Raw genomic sequence first — 23,598 nt, 5'->3', positions numbered from 1 at the left:
TACCACTGAACTCTTTACTCTCAGTGCCTGACTCCATAGGGGAGTGACTCTGAGACCTGAGTATTAGAGTTTTGTTAGAAAGAAATTAGCTACATATGCAGACACTGTCAGAGAAGTCATCCCAGGTCAATGTAAATCTGAGTTTTCAACATGGGTCCATAGTGTCTTTGAGTTACAACCTAAAAAGAGAGTGGCCCTGTGTGGGGAGCAAACCACCCCATGTGGAGCAAAAAAACAGTCATATTTGGAGTCATTTCCTCTAGCTGCCCTTGTCCTTGTGGATAAGTGAAGCTTCACCAAGGACACTTGGGCCACAAACAGTAAAGCCAAACCATCCAGAGACCAACAAAACCTCCTATCTTAAGTAAATGGTTGCTAATTAAATGGTTGTTTAAATGGCTGATTCTAACAACACTGAAAACATCTTATTAAAATGTACCCAACCAAGTACGGTGTTGACTCCATTGATGTCTGCTGAACTGAGACTGACATTTTGACTATCAGAGAGGGGCTCACATTACCTCATGGGTGGAGGATTTTGCATAGATGGATGCTTGAAATATCCTGGTGATTTGGGCTCAACTCATTTATTTCTTTTTTTAAAAAAAGATTTTATTTATTTATTTGTCAGAGAGAGGGAGAGCGAGAAAGCGAGCACAGGCAGGCAGAGGTAGAAGGACAAGCAGGCTCTCCCCGCTGAGCAAGGAGCCCGATGTGGAACTGGATCCCAGCATACTGGGATCATGACCCGAGCTGAAGGCAGCTGCTTAACCAACTGAGCCACCCAGGCGTCCCTCATTTGTTTCATTTTTGAGGTGGGTGAGACACAATGATTTTGACTAATAGAAGCAGCATTAAATTATGAAATTAATGCTGAATAATGTCTAAGAACATCTCATAAAATCATAGTTTCTCTTCTTTTTAGATTATTTATCTATTTAGTTAATATTTGACAGAAATCACAAGGAGGCAGAGAGGCAGGCAGAGAGGAAGGGAAGCAGGCTCCCTGCTGAGCTGAGAGCCCAATGCGGGGCCTGATCCCAGGACCCTGGGCTCATGATCTGAGCTAAAGGCAGAGGCTTTAAACACACTGAGGCACCCAGGTGCCCCATAAAATCATAGTTTCCATTGTTTTATTATCCATTACCAACTGATCACACACATTAGTACTGTGGGAAAATTCATGTCTGTTACATCAGAGTCATTTTCTAAGAATCACAATTCTGAAAATTTCTGGGCACACGTGGAGATCTATGTTGACTGTTTTGTGTTGGATGTTCTTTATGTTCCACTCCCCAGAATGGGTTCAGGAACACAGTTTTGGGTAGAGGAAAGAGCACAACCTGGAGATGCCACTTCTAAACATTGGGAACAGAAGAGTTTTTACCATACCACTCATACCCTTATAGATTCAGAAAAACCTGTATGGCTTTTGATTTTTATTTTAAAATTTACTGTTAAACAGAATTCACATGCTATTTAATATTAAAATTCTTGCATGTTATTGAGCACTTAGGCATACCATGTGACATCTGATGGTTAGAAATGTGTGGAATAGCCTCTGTCTTCAGCATTCTTTTTCAGCCCTTCTCCTTCAAACTTTGCTTCATTTACAAAACAAACTCTTTTTTCTTTGCTGATTCCTACTGACTGCATGTGCCAAGTTAGAGACAAGTTTCATGCCCAGAGAGCTCAGTGTATCTTCATGGCCTGAGTGTTTCTTTTCCTCTCTCCAGAACAGATACCAGGTATAGACAGTGACACTAATACTGAGTCTTTCATTTCCTCGGGATTTTTTTTTTAAACATCTCTTTTGTCTACTTGCAGATGAGAGAATGAGACCCTCTAAAGCAGAATTGTACACAACCATAGTTTTTTCCAACAAAATTGTTTTCCAGTTTTATTGCCTAAAAGGCTTTCATAGAAGGTTGCTAGAAAAGGAACCTCATGTGTTCATCTGGAGACGGAGAAGATATGCTTTCAAGTATGACCCTGTGTGTCTCCTGCTGTGGGGGCATCATTTATCCCCTAGGCAAATTAACAGTATGGATGTTGAGGGCCACAAAAGATGGATACTGTGAAATTTCCCGTTTCCTCCTCAGGATTAATGTTCCACCCCCACCCCACCCCCATTGATCTGTGCCCCAAGATCCTTAACCTTTGTGGAAACAGTCATGAGATTCTTTGTTCTGTTTTCAAATGGAAAGTTGGCCAATGGAAACTGAAGCTCAAAAAACAATCCCCAGGTCACCTGACAAAAGCATTTCTTCTTGGACACTAGATTTACAAGTCAGTGGGCCCTGGGAAAAAGAAACAAATCCCTCCAGTGGGTTAAGTGGTATCAAAGGGAATGACTTCTCCCACATGCACCTCTTATTCCTGAGCATGAACCTCTGGGTATGGCAGGAGTTGGCACTATATGTTGGTCCCTGTGACAATGCAGGCCCCTTCAGGGAGGCCTCACTTTCAGACCTCACCGTCTTCCACTTCCCAGTCTCTTGCTGATGCTCCCACTGGCTGCTTCCAAATAGCAACCAGAGGATAAGGAAAACCATAAAACCATCTGCGCAGTCCCTGAAGGTCCACCTTGTAATTCCCAGGGCAAGGTATGGAGGGGACCACTGTCCACGTGGATGAGCAAAAGAATAATAATCAAGTAGTAGTCAAATAACTGGGTTATATTTGTCCCCAAATAAGTAAAACAAATTGCAGAGTTGGGAGATTTTATCTAGTTCCTTTCATTTCACCTTCCACAAAGCCACCAAGGTCCCATCTTTAACAGAGCAGGATATGCCCTGTTCCCTCAGTAAGAAAACAGGAAATGGACAAGTGTTGAGAAGTTATCGTTAAACATTGTGCTTTTCTAGTTGACCAGCTTAATAGGAACGTATAGATTATTTTTAATGCTTTTGTTGTTCAGTTAAATGAGGGATCCTGAGGTATTTGTGGAGTTATTACGTAAGTCATCACCACCTAAGTAGCAAAAAATAAAGAGATCTCTATCTCTGTGTCAATAAATGATTACAGGGCTTTATGGACCAGTATTATGATGAATTCAATTCAGTGTTCTTGATGTTCTTTAATACAATAAACAAGTGCACACTAGTGAACCAATCCTAACTCTTACAAAAAGAAAGTAGAAAAATGCCTGCCACTTATGTCATATCAACGAAAATCCAGCTTCTCACATTGGTTATAATTGATGTATCTTTTCTGTCCTTCCTTCATCTACATTTCTGTCATGTATGAATTAAAATTTAAATGTTTGATCACAAACTGATCATTCCTATCTACTGTGAGTTCTTCCCCCTTTTTTAACTTTTATATTGAAGTTACCAAACAGTTACCAAAAATCTAGTTTTATTCTGGTAGTGATAGAATCAGTATTTATAATCCATAGGTCAATAGATTTCTTTGATTCTTTCCTTTGTTCACTCAAAGAAAAAGAGTCAAGCTCTTTACGAAACTTAAGAAACATAATGTTCCAGATAAGATGTTAATAATAGCTATTTTTTTAATGAAGACTCCTTATGTACTAGGTAGGCATTGTATTAAGCAGTTTATACACATTTAGCTGTGTAATGCCTCAGTATCAGAGGAAAGAGAAAAGGGACTCTGATGGATAACAGTGTACCCCCCATAGATGTCACTAACCCTGTCCTAAGTGTCTGGTTTGAAATAATTTCCCATTGACTTGCATTCCTAGTTATAGACTATTTTGTGAAATGGTATGATTATCTCAGAGAGAAGTAAGCTGTTCAGAGATTTTCAGTAGTTGTGAAAAGCTCATTCTGAAGGTGCTGGCAATGAACAAAATGGAATTCTATCCATTTAGCTGCCAGATAATATGCTTGATGTTCAGTCTCTGGTGGAAATCTCATGATCACCATGAGAATCCTACAAATGTTCATATTTCATGGCATAAAGAATTGATGCTTCAACAAGAACAGAAGCTGCAGTGTGGTAACTCTACATCCCATGGCATGGTGTGAATGCCATGTGGAGGTGGGTTCAGGGCTGGTTATCTGTGAAGCTTTCTGACTCTAAAAAAATAAACTAATTTACAAAAAAGTATTGTCAAAGAACCAATGAAAATACTATTGTTTGAATCTAGAAACCAAATTTTACAATTTAAAGCCTTGAGAAAAACTGACCATCATGAGCAATACAGTAAAACAGAAACAACAAAAGTCAGTGTTTGATAGACCCCATGGGTCCCGGACTGTGGAGTCAGAGGAAATCAGCTAGAGCATCTCCAGTTGTCTTCTGTGGAGAAGATGCTCCCTCCCAGTAACTGCTTTGAGATTGAGAGATGAGAAATCCAAGAACTAAACATTCAGCCTAGAGGAGGACTCAGAATAAACATCAGTACTTCTTTTAAATTTCACATCTGTCTCTACTCCTTACCATGAAATAATTGGGACAATTAATTTAGAAAAGTCTTCCTACACTCTCGTTTGCAATATTTCTATCTATCCTAGACATACCTGTTTCTGCGTATCTGTCAGTGTCTGTCTCCATATCTGTCTATATCTCCATATCTGTGTCTATATCTCTGTCTCACTCTCTCTCTTTCCAATTAGTAGCCAATATGATACAACCGGAAATATCTATACCTATATCCACAGTAGAAAAAAGGATAATTAGTCAATGCTGTACCTACCATAAAAAAGTGATATATTGGTACCAAAAAAAAAAAAAAGAATCAGCCTTTGGGTATCTGATGTATCAGATGTATTTGGTCACTTACAACACATGCTTAGAGGTCATATGATGAGAACAAGAAATAGGCAGCACTGAGACATCCTGTCCCTCTACTGAAATTCCTTTTTACACTTCAGAGAACACAGTAGATGAAGCCACGTGCAAATGTATAAAGTATTCCAGGAGCCCGATAGTCAGCCCCAGGAACCTCTCTTCAGTTCTGGACTCTCATCATTTCCACAGGAGAACCTAGCCCCAGTCTCGGCCTCAGCCCCCACCCTGTACTCCCTGACAGGTACCCCAGTCCTAGAATCAAGGGGAAAAGAAACAGTCACCAGCTGCACCTTCAGGATGCCAGGCTTCCTGCTACAACTTCCCATTAACCTGATTGCCTACTGTGGAGAGCTTCTGCCTTAGAGTCAGGACATATCAGTTCTTTTCCTGAGATTTCCAGGGGATATCTATGGTTCAGGGGCATGAGAAGAGGCTTGAAATGGAGAGAGGGCACAGGACTGAGGTCATAGACATGACAATGAGATCCAGGTGTGGTGCCAAATGAAGGAAGATGAAGACCAGTGCTTCTGGAATACAAGTGCTCCCAAATAGGACCTTTTTTTTCTGTGTCTGTGACCTTCCCAGGGTCTGTGCAAGCCTTGTCTCTAGTGCAGCCTCCATACACACTTGCTGAATCAATCTGTGAATCAGTGAATCCCAGGAAGAATTTGTGAGGAAGCACATTGAGAGTATTTCCTGTAATGAATCCTAAGCACGCATTTTGGTACATTAAGAGAAATATATAGACCCCTCTGAAAATACATACATACTTATGTACATATACATGCATATTTTTATTACATAGTGGTATATGATATATTATATATTAAAAGTACATATGGAAGAAATAAAACATCCTTATTTTAAAAGATTTTATTTATTTATTTATTTATTTGACAGACGGAGATCACAAGTATGCAGAGAGGCAGGCAGAGAGAGAGGAGGAAGCAGGCCTCCTGCTGAGCAGACACACAGACACACAGACACACACACACACACACACACCCAGTGCACAGCTTGATCCCAGGACTCTGGGATCATGACCTGAGCCAAAGACAGAGGCCTTAACCCATTGAGCCACCCAGGTGCCCAGAAATAAAATATCTTATTTAAGATTGTGGGTTCTAGATATAGATCCTCTGGTACAAATTATTGCTCTGCCACTTACTCATGTCAGACCTTTGATAAAATTACTGGTGTGACCAAAGCCTCCATTTTTCATATGAAATATGGGACCAAAAATAAAATCACCCACTTAGTAGGCTTTGTGAAGATTAAATAAGAAAATGGAGCCAATGTGTTCACCTAGTATGTATAAAATGCCTTCAATATTGAAAGATATTAATGTTATGAAAAATAAAGAAAATAAAAACTCTATTTTTGAAAGTATTTAAAAAGATAAATAAAAGATAACTTCTACCTTCATTTACTTCCATGTTTGAAATAATTCAATTTGAGAAACACATTTTTCCATGAATGTTTCTGAAATGACCATTTATCTCCCTTCTAGGCTCCTAGCATCTGAAACCCTTGTCTATGTCCAGGAAATACCACACCTTATGAATCTGAGTGAAAGAGTTTGTTCATAGTATAGGAAGGAAAAAAGTCAGATACTGTTTCTCAGCCTTCCTTAAGCTATAGTCAGGTAGAAAGTGTGGGCTCCCCCAATTAGACATATTCACACAATTACTACCTCTTAATACAACACATGCACTGAGACACACATATGCAAAAAACACACAGGACAGAAAGCAATGCAAATGCATTTGCACACTCATCCATGCACACACACAGATAGATACACACAGCCATAAACACAAATACAGACACAGGGACTGTAAGGAAATGCTTAGCAGCCATGGTGGACCAGGGGACCTCTCTCCAGAGTGACCATGGGTGCCTTCCTTCTGTCTCCTAGTCCTTTTCATTCCCAGGATGAAACTTCCTACATAGAAAGAGTCAGTCTTCTTAGTTGTAGGCCATTGACCTTCTGGTCTACCGTCCTCCATCTCCACAACATTCAACTACTCAGTATGGATCACTTCAGAAATGGTATTTATCGGAAAAGAGGGAAAATAGAACAGCTGCCTCAGGAGGAAAACTCAGCCATCCTGGCTTCTTCCTCTCTTTTCACCACAGGCAGGACTCAAGCCAGAGTTCACATCAACTCCACATGGTATGTGACAGAGCCACACACAAGTTTTAGGCAGAACTGTTTCAAGTTTTAAGACATGCATACATTTAGAGAAAACCATATGGAAATCATAAAAGGCAAGCTAAAAAGCTTTGCTGAAGAAAACATGGAGGAAAACAGGAATATGGAAAAATAAATGCATAAACATAAAGTACTAATAATATGTGACTGATTTTCAAGGTTAGTACTCCAAAGGGGTCACCAAAGATTTTTCACATGAAAATTTGGTGTACATAATAATGGTTGACAGTATGAGGATATTGAATTTGAGGAATGATTGTAGGAGAAAACATATGTAATTATTATCCAAAGTTTACTGTATTTCAGAACCCGGACTAGCAGTTATTAGGCTGAAAGGCTCTTAGTTATTTAATGTACACTAAGTTCTGTGATAGGATTGCTATCACATCTTTTTTCAGATTAGGATTTTTGAGGCAGAAAGAGATTAAGAAATTTGCAGAGATTCAGGCAGCTCCTAAGTGACATGAAGAAATGCTTCAGTGACGTGGTGAGTTGCTCAGAATATGACGTGAACTGAAAGAAGAAGACTGCAAAACACTGTGTATATTGCACCTGTGACTCATCAAGGAATTTGTAGCCCAGAAAACAACATTTATGTCCATGTATCTTCAAAGAAGAAATCGAGAAGTCCAGAGACCATAATGGAGAGAGTTTTTGCTCCTGGTGAGATGCTCAAGGGAATTTTTTATCTTCATCTTTGTCTTTTTTTCTGTTTCATCAAGGATGATATTTAAACACATGTCCTACGTAGCAGCTTAGTGAATTTCTTTGATTCAATTGTCACTCCTCTGACCCTCGCTGTCCTGTTCCATGGAATGAAAACTTACAAGCATCCATATGATGTAATTGTTATGAGCATCCATATGATGTAATTGTTATAAGGACATCTAGAATGAAACTTCAAGAATAAAAAATACTCCCTAAGTATTAGCTCACTTTTTAGAGAGGTGGGGAGAGGCAGAGGGAGAGAGAATCTTAAGCAAGCTCCTCACTCAGCACAAGCCCAATGTGTGGCTCAATCTTAAGACTCTGAGATCTGAGTCAAAATCAAGAGTCAGACACTTACCAACTCAGCCAGCCAGGTGCCCTGAATATTTCCTCTTCTGAAAGTTAGTATTTATTAAACATGCAATATTTTAAAATATTATATTGAGAAAGTATTTTCATTAAATAGCTCCTCGCAAGTAGAAACAATTCTCATTTCCACAGAAATCAAGATTCTTTCATAGTCCTTCACATTTATGTCAACAGTTCTCCAGATACCACCAGTCTTATTTTGAGATGAGCACAGCAGCAAGAAGCCTACAAAACACAGTGCCCCCATTCGCTACAAGTCTGCAGTGAGCACTAAAGGGCCAGCAATCGACCTTATCAACCACTTTTTTCATCCTCCCCATTTCAGGCCATGCCCTCCTGACACTAAGGCAGGAGGCATCCAGCCACCAGGCACCCACTATCCTGCCTGCTTCTGTAGGACACAGCCTGGCAGATGGGGTATCATCTGCCAAGAAGAAAGTACTCACTTTCTTCTTCTTCTGGACTCCTGAGTCATACTCCTGGACCATTTCCATCTGGATGAGAAGGCAAAGAAATTCTGTAATGTTTCTTATAATTATTAGATGTTTGGGGAGCCTGGGTGGCTTAGATGGTTAAGTGTCATCCTTCGTCTCAGGTCATGATCCCAGGGTCCTAGAATTGAGCCCTATAGTTGGGTTCCCTAATCAGCAGGGAATATGCTTCTCCCTTTTGCCCCTTCTCGTACTCTCTCTCTGTCTGTGTCTCTCTCTCAAATAAATAAAATATTTCAACAGGAAGTTCATTGGAAATGCTCTTCTTTTATTTACAGTTCCATCAAAGAGGGAACATTTCCACATACACATTTCACAAAGGTAAAGAAAAAAAAATTAAGTACAGAAAAATATTGACATATATTGCAAGAAATCCAGAACGATTTTTGAAAAGGTAGTCATTCACTGGTAGGGGCAAAACACAATCAGGCTTTGGAGGACCCGATTTTTGAAATGTTAATAAAATTCCAACTCAAATTCATGTAGGTGGATAGAGCAAAGTTGAGGTGAAATGATTCTCAAATTTTTACTTCAATCCCTGCCATAAATTTCATAGAAAAAGAGGATGTTGTCATTTACTACTGTGCCAATGATACTCACCACCCTAGAACTGTGAAGACAGCCAACAGATTATCTTCTTGGGTCTGTAGCATCCACATCCTTCCCTACAGCAGCAACCACAATCACCCCACCACTAGCTCCCCAGCCTCAGTCTCCCCTGGTCTGAAACACTTTTGGAGCTTTCCAGGAAGCCATCTTGTATTATACTTGCACATATTTCCAGTTGACCTCAGGATCTCTGCTTTCAAAGTGTTCTTGAAATGAAAGTCTTCTGTGGGTGCTAACAGCACACAGGCTGTACCATTGTCCATCATCTCAGCATCCAGAGACTCAATACGTGGGTAAAGTTCACACTAGGACAGGGAATCACTGTGTGCCATTATTATTGCATGTAAAAAAAAAAAATCATTCTGTAATTTGATTATTATTGGTCCATTTTAAAACTAAAAAATTTAGAGCTGAATGAATTTAGGCTTAACGTTGAGCCAAAGGTATTAAGTTCATGCCTTCTGAACTGGAATTCACCAAAAAGTTTAAGGACTGCAATTCCTTACGTGTACACTAGAGGTCCAGTGGATTGGAATTGGAACAATTTCCTTTGGCTGGGAGTGTGGGGAGATTGGGCCAGCATGAGGTCATCACAACAGAGCTCAGAATTCACTGAGGTTGTTCAAAAGGCCACCATATTGGGCCACTGTTAATTCTCCCTGTGAAAGAGGAGAGAGAACCTGCCAAGAGCAGAAAAGCCTACCTGCATGTGTGTGGAAGAAGGGTGTAGGGGGGCTGGGTATGGGTGAGTTCTCTCTCCATGTTCTCACATTTCAGCACATGTAACTCGTGTAACACAGATCAGGGAAATGTTCTGTTGCAGTATTAGCAAGAACGTCTGACTCCTGAGGTCACTGAAGTACTAAGGGGTCAGTAACTCGTCCAGGTCACACAGCTGGTACAGGGTGAGGTGGCAGAGAGAGGCAGTGAACCAGATCAATTGGTGTCTCTTGATTATTGAACTAAACCACTTCTACACTGCAGGACAATACAAGGAACCCTACATTGTCCCCAACAGCAGAGGCAGATTAATATTGAACATTGAGTGACACAAATCTTTCCAATATGTTACAACACAAATGCAGAGATTAGCAGTCTTCAGAGAATAAATAAAATGCCAATAAACCATCAATTGACTTTTCTATATAAAATGCCTGTCCTCATGCTTCTGAGCAAGGTTCTGCAGTATGAGATTGCAGGGGAATGGTTGAGTGGGTGTGAGAATAATCCTGCCCCACCCCAAAAAGATCCATTTAGGAGAAATTTCTTTCCAGATTGGGAGCCCACTTACATGGGGACACAGGATGCCCCAGACCTGCTCACATCTGGGACAGATCAGGAACAACCCACCGAAATATCTAAGCCACCACTTCTTCTGAGAAACTTGAAGCAGCCCCACCCTTCAGCCTCTGACCTGAGGAGTTCTGTAACAGGAACCTCACTTCTTACCCTATCACAGGGGAGCCAGCCCAGCCAACTAGATGCCACAGCTGAAAGCATTCATTTTCTTGTCTCCCAGGCCTATGAATTGTCCCCCAGGAACTTCAGTCTACAGAAGAAACTCAGGAAAATATTTATTGTTGCTTTTTTTCCATATAATTTTTTCTCGGGAATTTATCTTTGCTTGCAGTTGGCTTTGGGCAGGTAAAGTTTGAGCAACACACAATATCAATCTCCAGAGCAAGAGATGATTGTGCCCGTATATCTTGCAAGGTGACCACTGAGGACATTAACAAAGAAGTCATCTATTGGTACTGACTGAAGCAAGATCAGGGATAGGATATCTCACATTTGTCTCAACACATCTTACCTAGGGTCACTTAAGTGGGAAGAACAACAAACTTCCGCTTCAACCTTGAAAATGAATTTCCTAAGGAAACAAGATGAGGCCATGTACTTCTGTGGCAGCTGGATTAGGACCCACAGCATCAGAGTTGCCAAGAGAAGCTGCACAAGAACCATCTTCAGGTCTGACCCACCCACATCCTTCTCAATATGGGCAACCACAGAGGCTGCACAGCTGGGTGCCTAGCCTGAGTCTCTCTCTCTGTTGTATTTCCTGAGGTTGGCAGGAAAACATCTTAGATTCTGTTCACATGGTGAGCCCATATGAGGTTTACAATTATTGTACAAATGTAAGCAGTTTGCAGGACAATACAAGGAAATCCCACTAAATTATCCCCCTAAATTAGTCTGTTAGGGAAGCTGGAATAGACATAGTGAAATGTACGAAGGAAACCCCATTTGTCTGGTAATGCACAGTAGAGAGAGATTTCTAGTACCTAAATGATTCAAAATGAAGACAGTAAAGGCATATAGAGACTACATAATTATTTATTATTACTTTCCAATTTTATTCATGGTCATTACAGTTTTTGGAGGTAGAATGACATTTGTAACATAAAAATTCCATGATTTTATTACCATCCTATGGCCATATTGAAGGAATCCATGATTATTATATCCCTATGTAAATGGCAATTGTCTTAGTTATAGAAGACACCAAGGTATAAATCCCGTGCCACAGAGGTAGAAGCAACACCTCACTCCACATTCAGGGTCAATACTAGGACAAAAGGAGCACCACGCCATTGGAACATGTCCTGAGTACATCAGGCACCTCCAACATGGCGGAAACACCTGTAAGAATTTTTCTCCAGGATTCTACAAGCAAAATAAAAATCCTGAATACAGATCAGATGATTAAAAAGGATAATATATGCTCCTTTTATTTGTCAAGAAAAGATGGTGAAGGTCTTTCACAAATTACTAAGATTAAAAATCATGGTTGAGAATAAAATTCTGTAGTTAGTAGCGGGATGGTCTCCATCAATATAGTGATACACACAAGCAATGTGTGAAATTACAAAGCCTCCTCCCCCATCTCCTTAGAGTCACTTTCAAATGCAGAGGAAAGTTCTTTACTTCAGAAAAACTTGATACTTGTTCTTATTGGAGATCTGACCGCATAGTTACCATGCACAGTTTACCTCTGGTTCCCTTAGATCATGACAACATCTTCATTCTCTGTTTCTCCTTCTTAGAATCAGGTGTTGCTATCAAAGGCAGAGATGTTATGGATGCAAAATGTATTCCTAACCCAGCAGTGTCAGAACCTTCTCATGGGCAAACTGAGAATCTTCGTGTCCCATACCCTGCCCATCATGATTCTTGACTGGGGTGGGTTCCAGGAGAATGAATCTGAGGGCCTAGTTCTCAAAAGGCCTCTCCTGTCTCCTACAACAGCTACAGAAAAAAGGTCAGAAGACCCCCTGAATGAAATATGGAGTCAGAGAACAATGAACTCTTTCAAAAAAGAAGTGAAAGAAAAGAGGGATTAAGCTTCTCAGAGTATCTGTTTTGAATATTTTACAAAGATTATTTTATTTATTCCTCAGAAGAGCAGTACATTAATGTATTGAATTGCCTACATGGGGTGATGGAGCCACTGTGACCTTTCAGCACAGGACATCCATGAAACGCTACAATGATGAATAGGAGTGAAAGCGATGAAGTTCTAGAACCTAGGTGAGGTTCGGTGGGCTGAGATCCAGAGCCGATGACCAAGAAAGGATTCTTGAGGGACGCCTGGGTGGCTCAGTTGGTTGGGCAGCTGCCTTCGGCTCGGGTCATGATCCCGGCGTCCTGGGATCGAGTCCTGCATCGGGCTCCTTGCTCCGCGGGGAGCCTGCTTCTCCCTCTGACTCTGCCTTCCACCCTGTCTGCCTGTGCTCGCTCTCGCTCGCTCTCTCTCTGACAAATAAATAAATAAATAAATAAATCTTTAAAAAAAAAAAAAAAGAAAGGATTCTTGAGACATCTTTGGTGCAAAATGGTGGTTTATAAAAGCACGGGGACAGGACCCATGGGCAGGAAGAGCTGCTGCCCTGGGTTGAGAGGGATGGCAGGTTATATACCTTGCAGTTGGGGGAAGGTGAGGGGAAGCTATGGGAGGTTTCAACAGAGTTTTCATATGTTAAAGAGGGCCTAGAAGGTGGGGCAGGGGGGAGCCTTGACCTTATGGACTGATCAATGTCCTCTTTAGGTCAGGCATTAACATCCAGATAGTTGGAGATTCTTGGTGGGGTGTTATGATCCTGCTATCATTTACATTGCCTTCTACCTCAGCCTCCTCCGGTTTCGTTTATGATGGGGAGGGAGACATTAGGGCTTGAGGAACTGAGAGTTATTTGCCTCTGAAAATTTGTGCTATTGATAAGGTAACCTCCCTGTTTAGATCTCTAGGACATCTGTAGAGCAAGGGAGATTCTTGTCCTGCAAGATTGTGATCCCTGCAAGTTAACTATTTATCGTTTTATGGCAGTCAGGGGTGCCTGAGGAATGCCACACATATTACAGAGGGGAGCAGGTGGAGAGGGGGTGTAAGGCGCCAGCCTTTGCCCTGTCCTCAGCCAGCCTCCTGCTCCCTCATCAAAAGGACAGCCTTATTTACGTGGCATTGAAGCGACAAGATACTATGTAGACACTGAAAACCTGTTTTCAGAAGAATTATGCATGAAATTTAAAAATTCAGTGAGGGTCGGAGCAAGTTTCCTCAGATTTGGGCATTTCTTAAGTGTGAATGTTAAGCTCCAAGAGGCCCAGAACATGTCGCCCCAGGAGAGGACTTGATCAAGATGGAGGGCAAAGGTAGAGTCAGTATTATCAGCACTAATGTTGTCAATATTTTTTTGTTTGTTTTTGTATTTAATAATGACATTATTTATATAAAAATGTAAAATATAATTGTATATATTGTTGGGCTGTCAGGAAGGGCTACTAAAGATGGTGAAAGTTCCCGCCACAAGACCTGAGCTCAGACAGGAGAACAAAGGCCCAAGAAGGAATCTGAGACCCCCGCCCCAGGCTCCTGTGGACCAATGGGATCCCGATGAGCAGGTGGGATATCCAAATAAGGGAAACTGCCAAAAGATCCCTGAGCTTCCTCTGAGACCCCTTAAAAGCCCCCTCCTCCCTGCCTTGGGCGCGACTTCTGCCACTCTGCTTTCCAGAGTGGGGGAACCTCCCCAGAGGGTGCCCACCTCCTCCTGGCGCAACTTTCCTGGCTCCCCTTCTCCTGAGCCCTGAAACTTCGCTGGAGACCGTTTTTAATAAATCTTGCCTTTCACCCACTTTGCCTGGTGTTGTGTTTATCTCGCCGGAAAAAGCTTTACATATACTTAAAATTGTTATATATTTATATTTTCCCATCTAATATCATTACTGCTCTATAAGTCCCTGAAAAAAAAAAAAAGAAAAGAAAAGAAAAAAGAAAGGAAAAGAAAAGAAAAAGTAAAAATCTACAATTAACCATAATAACAATAGTATTTACCATAGAAGAGGGGGTCTGCAAAGGCTCCCCTGCCAGGCAAGCCCCAGTTTTGTAAACATTTATTGAAACAAAGCCTTGACCCTGTGGTTAGGAATTGTCTACAGCTGCTTTGCACTACAAAGGCAGAGTTGAGGAGTTGCAACAGAGATCCAGAAAGCATGAAATGTTGACCATTTGGCCCTCTATTGAACATATTTATCAATCATTGCCCTAGAATAATATACTGTGAGTGACATTTATTTTTATTTTGTTTCCCTATTTCTCAGTGTTTCCTCAATGACCATTTGTGACATATCCATCCTGCCCATACTTACTCTAGATAAATTGCTTAAAATATCATTGATTTATTTTCCTCACTTGAAAATTGAAAATATAATCATATTTAACTGAAGAAACTGTTTAGGGGGGTAACTTAAATTATACACACAAACTGCTTCCAAGTGCTTGGAGCATATCTAATGCTCTCTATATTCAGATTTTACATTGCTTATGTGGATTATTATGGCATATTTGAACATAATTTAACAAAATATGAAACAAAACCTCTAACTTACTCTTTTCTTATTTAATTTTTAGTAAAACAAATAGAACACCTGCTGAAATTTATGGAATGCTTCCATGCCTATTTATTTCCTGTCTATGACTGCTTTTGTGTTACAATGGTAGATGTGAGGACTCAAAACAGAGACCTTAGGCCAAAAAACTAAATAAAATACTTGTTATCAGATCCTGCAGAGAAGTTTTGATGACCCTTTCTGTTGAACAAAGTATGATGAAATGAGTTTGTAACTATAACTAAAATTCAAGATTAAATAAGAGAAAATATTGACAAAGTTTACTCCATGAAGGACCTGAGGGCAGGAAGAGCTGCTGCCCAGGTTGTGAGAGAAGGCAGGTTAAGTACCTTGTGGTTGGGGGAAGGTGAGGGGAAGGGAGGTTTCAAGGGAGCTTTCATATGCTAAAGAGGGCCTACTAGGTGCCAGAAGACCATTGTTGTCTTTTATTAAGCAGTCCATTAACATCAAGATAGTTGGGAGATTCCTGTCTTGCAGTATTGTGATCTCTGCAAAGTTAACTATTTGTTTCTCACTGATGGCAGTCAGGGGTGCCTGCAGATTGTCACACAGTTTACTGAGGGGAGCAGGTGGAGAGGGGGTGCAAGGTGCCAGCTTTTGCTTTGTCTTCAGCCAGCCTCCTGCTCTCTCATCAAGAGTACTAAGAGAAATGTCACAACTCAGTAAGGAAATAAACCCAATTTAACAATGGAAAAGACAAATAATAGTAGAATTTAGGCTAAAATCACCTGAAAGTCACTTCTCTGAATTTTATTTTAAATTATTATTTATCTTTAAGAAAATTTTTTTGAGGAAAAATTTTTTTAAATTTCAAAATATAAGACACTCTACAAAATGATAGGTCAATGTTCTTCAAGAAAAATAATCAATGAAATTAATAAAACAAGCAAAATGCAAGGAAAATAAAAAGAGAGAGAGGCAGAGGCAGGTAATGCTGGACTTAACCCCCGACACCGGGATCATGTCCTGAGCAGAAGGATTAACTGACTGAAACACCCAGGTGCCCAAGCTTTTTAGACTTTTAATGGAAGAAAAATAGAAAAAAAACAATAAATCAAAATATATAGCACAGGAGCCACCTGAGTTCAGAGACGCAGAGAGGCGAAAATGGCACTGCTACAATTTTACAATAATATTCAAAAAAAGTAGGAATAAAACTTAATAATTTGTTTGAGTCTTTCAGGGAATTGAAGTTGCAGTGTATATGAATTTTCAAAAAACTGGAGACAGACAGGCACTTGCAGGGAGAAACAGGAGGTGAGCCTTTGCTCACCTTGGACAGATGTTGTCAAACACATTCACCTGATCAGATGATTCAAGTAGAATTTGTTAATGCAATAATAAAAGCTCCATAGGCTGGAGGAAGAGTGTGAACTTTAGGAATATATAAGGGGTATTTTTGTGTCTTCTCCAGAACCGCAAGAAATTCTTACATGGAAGATCAGGGACAATCCAGAGAAAGCTTCCCTTGGTGCTGCAGGAGGGGAACAAGAGCTATGATCCATCCAGACCTAATCTACCCACCATAGACAAAAGTGACTTCATTGCAGAGGAAGGTCCTGGTGGAATCCCATGGCAGTTGAAGGAAGGCAAAGGAGACAATCACTGAAACTTTGCCCAGAAGATCTCCCCTCTGTCCAAAAGTAACACGTTTTCATCTACTCAAGGGTGGGCATCCAACCACAGCTTGAAGTTGGTAAGAACCTCCTGCAGATGGGGGAGGGAGACAAGGATTGAAAATGTTCCACCTCTGGAAAAGAGGCAGGAATACTTGTGAAGGCCATGTCTTTAAGACCCAGTTTCACCGTATCTGCTTAAAATTGGGACTTAGTAAAAATATCAGAGAATGTCTGCTTCCCTGACCTTTCACCACCACGTTAGCAAACCTTGGGCAAAAGTCTCAGTGGGACAGAGCTCAGAGAGCTTCGAGAAACAGACTCTTTCTGGGGAGCAGAACAAGGAGAGGACAAAGACAGGTGAAGAGACAAAGACAAAATACAACTAGAGGACTTCTAGATGTCTGGACTCTGATAAGAACAAATTCAAACCCTTATAACATAACAACAACAAACTTCAAATCCAGCCTACTCCTGACTACTTAAGCCTGAGTGACCCAAAGTCACTTTATTTTTATCCTTACTTCTGTGGGGACTAGGTGGCTTTTGGACATGTGAATTTTTTCTGTTTCTCCATCTACAAGAAGTTTCCCAGGAAGGAGCCATCCCAGTGGGTACAATGTTATATAATGAATGAATAAATGAATGAATGAATGATGGAGATTACAAAGCCTTTCGAGTGCCAGAGAACTTGTTTGAATTCTTGCTCAGCCACTGAACTGCCACAATCCAGGAATGTTACTCAGTCTTTCTCCTGGGGTTGTCAGGGACTAAAGAACGTGACATACAGGACAGGTCTAGCACAGGGTCAACACATCACAGGGTCCTTTCCCATTACAACTGAACTGCTTCACTGACCCAGCTCAGCTAACACAGAAACTCAGGGACTCTTTAAATGTCACAACTTACATTGACCTCCAAACAACAGTAAAGTTTGCTTTCTTTTGGAAAGCCAAGAATTGTGAACAGGAAGAGAGTCCAGGGTAGTAAAACAAAGGATTTTTTTCCTCCACAATTTTTCTTATTCACAACAGTGTTGTCATATCATAACACCTAAGTAGTAACTATAATAATTGTTCAAATTCTTCCAAATTTGTGAATTTTCTTCAGACTACTGATCTATAAAATGTATAAAGTTGTGTATAAACTTCATTTTATAAAATATATAAAATGCATAAAGTCCTGCATAACATTGTGGGATTATTATGTCATTGTTATTATATACAGTAATAGGTCTTTTCTTCTGTTTTTCTGATAGCCTTATACTTCTCCATACTCTTACCAAATATGGTGAGAAGGCCATAACTCAGAGAGAAAAAGAGTTCAAGGATAGGTGGGTTTGAAGTAAAACCTAAAGGAAAAAAAGTGAAAGTGTTGTCCCCAAAAGGAAGATAACATTGAGTTATTGTAACAGGGGTGTTTTGGTGCAGTCATCTGGGATCTGAGAGTTTTCTATGCCAAGAACATAGTAAAATGCCACTGAGTCATATGTTACCGTGAAGGTCTTTCATTGGTTTTAAAACATTCATTGGTTTCATTGGCCTCTGAAGGACAAGTTTGCTACCACCTCCACAGTCCTGATGTATGCCCATCCTGGAGAAAATTCTGACTACTCCAGGGCAACGCCAACCCCATGAATGGACATGTGTCTCCAGCTTGATTTGTAGGTTGACTACACTCCTGTCTCTTTGGTTCACCGTTTTCATGTCCATTGTTAATTTATGCAATTGCCTCTGATTTCTCTTTTTTGCTTTTCAAATGAAGATCACAAAATGAGAATTTCTCAGGATCAAGTCCCCTTTGCCAGAACAGCAGACAGAAGCATGCACATATGATGCAGGTCCTTGGAGAGCCCATTCAGCAGTGGTACCAACAAAAAGGAGAACTGCTGAAATTAATCCTGGATAACTCTTCCAGGAGGATGAATGACACAAGCCCATTTCCTGCTTGGGTTCAGATAAGAGTCTTTTCCTTGAGAACCCTTAAGGTCATTAAGTCTCAGGAAGTCCCCCCCACCCCGAGGTATTGTGCACACTGAGGTCTTGCAATGTCACAGAGTCAGAAGGGATCTGTAAGGAAACCTTCTCTATTACTAACCCTCAACTCCTTTCTCACTTGAGCAGCCACAGCAGACCCTTTCTGGCTCTTAATCACAGCTTCATAAGCTTTTGGGGAAAAAAGGGGCCTTTTGCACATACGCAGCTTAATGCTCACACAGAGGATGGGATGTGGGAAACCAGGAAGGGCAAATGCCTTGTCCAAAGCTAGTTATCCACAGAGGCAAGGTCCAGGTATATTTCCAAAGATCACAAAGCCACAGAATGGCTTCCAAGATGCTTCTTCTTTCAATATAAGAGAGGGTTTGTTTTCCAATTTCAGTTTTAATAAAGAATCTGTTTTTCTATGGGAGATAAAATTCTACAATTTTTCCCCTTTATTCCAGGAAAATATTATCATCACAGAAAGTATTTTCGCCTTTTGCTTTCCCTGGTAAAGCTTTGTGTTGCTGAATGGTAAAAGTGACTTACTAAAAAATGGAGACCATCGTCCACATTTCTCAAGTATATTTCGGTTGACATGTTAGCTTTTTCAGTTAGTGAAGTCTGTCCCCCTCAGAAATATAGCCGTAAACTGCTGACACAATAGGCTGGTGTTTGTGAGAACAGAAGAGATTTCCGTTGAGGCATCTCTGAGCAGTTTCACACACTGGAACACCTGGAAATCAAAACCTCTTAATTCTCTGAACACTGTTTCTGGTAATTTAGAAAAGTCATTGGTTGACCACTTGGTCCTGATCTTTATTTTCTTTTTCTTTCTTTCTTTTTTATTTCACTTTCTTTCTCTTTCCCTCCCTTACTCCCTCCCCTTCTTTCCCTCCCTCCCTCTCTCTTCCTTTTTATTTGCTTTCTTCATCTCTATTTTCTTTGAGCACTTTCCATGATTGTTGCCTCCATCAAAGCAGACATTTAGATTAACTAGTCTGAGTCTGAGGAAAACTTATAAAATATCAGATGCCATGAAGCCTATATTCAAGAACTTTTAATGGCCTCAAAAGACCAAACTGTCAGTACAAGGTTTCTACCTTCTGACCCTGACATGAACCTCAGGGGAAGGCTTACATTTCTGTAGAAACTCTAACCAGTGTGGTAACCATTAACCAGGCTGGATCAAGATATTTGTAGAAGGAACTAAGCTTACAAAAACTTCTCCTCGTAAGTAACTTTGTTATTTTTAGGTACTATGAATGAAAAGCTGATAGATGCTTTTTAGAAAAAACATGTAGAATCAACTTAGCACTTAGACAGCAATTTTGCAGCTAAAAAATGTTTCCATATACCGTGACAAAACGTTGCAGTATATGGAAATAAAACTACTTTGTGAATGGCTTATTTACTTTCTTGCTTGCAAGCATATTGAAGTTCTACTTGTAGAAAATATACACACAAAACTATAGATGCAGGCTAGAAATTAAAATGATTCTGAGACCATACCTGTGACATATTTGTGTAAGCTATTTGTTCAAGATGTTTTTCATGTAGGTGGCCTTTTAAGTGAGACACTCTTGGATGAAGTATCTATAGTCTTAAGAGTGCTCCTACTTAATGAATAGTGTTCCTTTCTCTAATAATCTACAACCTATATGATTGGTTTTGATCTCATCTTAAAGAGCAGAGCAATAAATTTAACTCTTCCAGTGTATAATTATAGATCATCAATAAATCAACATAATGTTATTACTCTAGTTTCTTAGTAGGTAGGCTGAATTTAGTCAAAATCTGTGCTCTGGTGTCTTTTGTAAAATTGCCTAGACATGGTCTAGTTTAATGGAATTTGTGAGCTCAGAAAAACATTTCATCTTCAGAGTCCATGGAAAGAAGCTGTCAGCATGGTTTTACATCCTTGGTTGTTCATTTCTTAAAGACATTTTCTATGCTTGACACTAGAGGTTAAAGGGTGCCCAAGACATGGTCACAAAACTCAAAAAGCTTGTAGCTAGTGGATAAGTATTCTAGATTACAACTTAATGGAGCCCCATGTATTTTGGCCTGTGATTGCCAGACACATAAAATGTCACATTCAGGAACTCCTTTGCTTTCTTAATTTATATAATAAATACATATTGCTTATTAAATCTACATTTTTTTAGTGGAATATTTGATTATGGTGCCCCAAACCATTCAATTAAAGACAATAATACTATTAACTAATATTTAGTGAGAGTCAGACACCATACTGCCTTGTTTCTGTGTCTTGTCTCAATCCTTAAGAGAATTATACAGGGGATCTTCTTATTCCAATTTCACTGATGGGAAACTGAGGCTTAGAGAGTCAGTTATTTCCCTACATTTACATGAATAGTTACTATGGCAAAGTTTGGGACCCAATAGATACTTGTTTGTTCCTTACTGCATGGTCTAACAATTATAAGCTATGAGAAACTTTAAGCCATAAATGTATTCTGAATATATAGTCTTTTGTAGTCTGACCTTTTAAATAGACTATGCAGTTGAATGTGTAATAGTGATAGCTCAAAATTTGTATGACTCTTCATGCAGAAAACAATGCTTCTGTTTCTAATCATGGCACTAAAATTGCTTTTCTTCCTCCCAAGACATCAAGTAAGTCATGTTGAATATGCATTTATTAAATTCTCACAATGTGACGCTTAGGGTATTTTTTATAAAGGGACAAGTTCTTTTGACACTATTCCTTTCAATCTTTCTGCATGTGCATCAAATCTGCTTGGACTATGGAAGCTGGTAGAAGAACAGGAGCAGTTGTACTGTATTCAGGACTCAGCTGCAGAACTCAGACTACCTTTGTACTCCTGCTGGGAAAGCAACAAAAAGACCAAACCGAATTAAGATCTTCTGATGAGCAGCTCAGGGTTTTAAATCAATATCTTTCAACTTGTTAGGGCAATCTGAAGCTCAAAGAACAGTTTTTCGCCAGTAAATGGGTTAATATTTCTCACTCTTTAATAATTCATCTGTTCTTATATCAGCAAAGGCTAAATTCTGGAAAGAATTTAATTTACAATCAAGCCATATAACCACTCCTCAGCGTGTAGAGATTATATATATATATATAAAATATTCATATATTAAATTTTTAAATATTAACTTAAAAATTATTTAATTTTTAAATATTTATTTCTTAATATTATTTCTATCTTTATTCTTGTTAAAATCACAGAAATAGTAACTATAAATTACACTCTAGGAAAAGAACTGATATGATACATGAAAACGATTTAAGAAAAAATATTTAGAAGTTTCTGGAACATGGTGACTAAAGGTAAAATCAGACTCTCCAATGTCTGTGATTGAGATGGAAAAGACAACGCAAGCTGTCCAGGCAGAAGAGGGGTCAGGTCATCCATTCTTGACTAAGTTCATATGTAATGTGAGTTTGCTTGAGATTCATCTTTATTTAATGTTAGCAGTGTTGATATATATATATATATATATATATATATATATATATATATATGAATATTGAAAGAATACAGGCACATTTGAAAGGAGTCACACAGGAAGTTTTCTGTAAAAGCTTTTCAGACAGTGTACCTGGGCTGGCGTGGTTCGTGGTACAAAAAAGTGTTTGGTCCTGGCACATTGCTCAGGGTTACAGGTAAGATATTTTTAAATTCTTCCCTATAAGGTAGAGAGAGGACATAGGTGATGTGGGTGGGAGGTAGGGAGCAGCAGGCTAGGAGCTGGTGCTTGCTCAGAGTTCTAGGATTGGTCCGAGTTTGATCATAAATAGCAGTGGGTTACTAGGAGAGGTTGTTGACTGTCCCAGTCTTGGGGGTAGATGTGCATGATCTAGCTTGGAGGATTAACAAGGAGCTAACTAGCTAGAGCATATGGAGTTCCTAAGGGGTAGAGCCGTTAATCCTTTAGGGATTTCTGTGTTGAGAGATTTGTAAAGAATTTTGTATACCTTATTTATTAGATTCGAAAAATAACCAAAGGAAAGGAATGAACAAAAATTGATAAACTTGCATTTCTGTCTGAAGGCAATTCATATCAGGTATTGACATATTTAACTGCACAAACATATCCAACAATGTCATAAGCTAGGTTTGGTTTTTCCAAATTCAGCCTAGTAAATTTTTTCATCCTTTATTAGACTTAGAGGTAAAATTTTGCCTGGATGAGGGAGAACCTCTCACACGGATGTTTCTACCCTACAGGATCTAGTTGATTAAGTGTTTTCAAAGAATTTTCATAGGGCTAGTGAAACTTTGGAAAAATGAAAGGAATGATATATTCTGGCATTTTTTTGTGTTGTCCGCATAGGCACATTTGAATTCACAAATTGAAAAGAAACATTCTAGTCCTGTTTTTTTCCCAGTTGACTGCAATATAAACTTTATAATCTAATTAAATAGTGGTGACACAGAGGTAATTCAGAAGATCCAAAAAAATGTTTTCTGGGGAGATTGTGGTGCAGAGAAAAATGTGGACTGAGTCAGGATCTATCACTATCTATATAATCATTCTTCAGCAAATAAATTTAGATTTATTGATTATCACTTTCTTAAAGTTATAAAGTTATAAAAATATATGCCCATTAGGGAAAAATTAGAAAAGAGGAAAAAATAAAATGTTAAAGATTTATAATGACAGATATTCTGTTAACATTTGCAATTTCCATCCATTCTGTCAGTGTAGCCACCATCTCAAGTAGATGTTGTGGAACTAAATGAAATTAAATATGAAAATATCTATTGCATAAGTTGGGACATGATCCGTCATTACAAAAGTCAGTCCTACAAATTCCAGTTATCACCCAGTGGAGTTCTTCTTAAATCAGGAGTATAGAAAAATGTATTAATTTTGATCAAGTCCACAGGACACTTTGGAACAATTGGACAGTATTTGCAGAATACTTTCAATTTCTAAGACTCGTTGCATGT

The 23,598-nt window shown here is 39.4% G+C and overlaps 2 gene segments (V, D, J or C); both read left to right on the top strand.

Annotated features, from left to right (window-relative positions):
- LOC309844790 (T-cell receptor gamma chain C region 5/10-13-like) overlaps positions 1-23,598 on the top strand; it is a 102,211-nt gene that overhangs the window by 56,844 nt on the left and 21,769 nt on the right.
- Positions 1-23,598, top strand: part of LOC309844794 (putative non-functional T cell receptor gamma variable 10) — a 31,409-nt gene that overhangs the window by 2,206 nt on the left and 5,605 nt on the right. Inside the window, exon 3 of the V gene segment in view lies at positions 22,239-22,307.

Source organism: Mustela nivalis, assembly GCF_964662115.1.
Source record: "Mustela nivalis genome assembly, chromosome: 12".
Taxonomy (NCBI): Eukaryota; Metazoa; Chordata; class Mammalia; order Carnivora; family Mustelidae; genus Mustela; species Mustela nivalis.
This window is presented reverse-complemented; position numbering and strand designations above follow the sequence as displayed.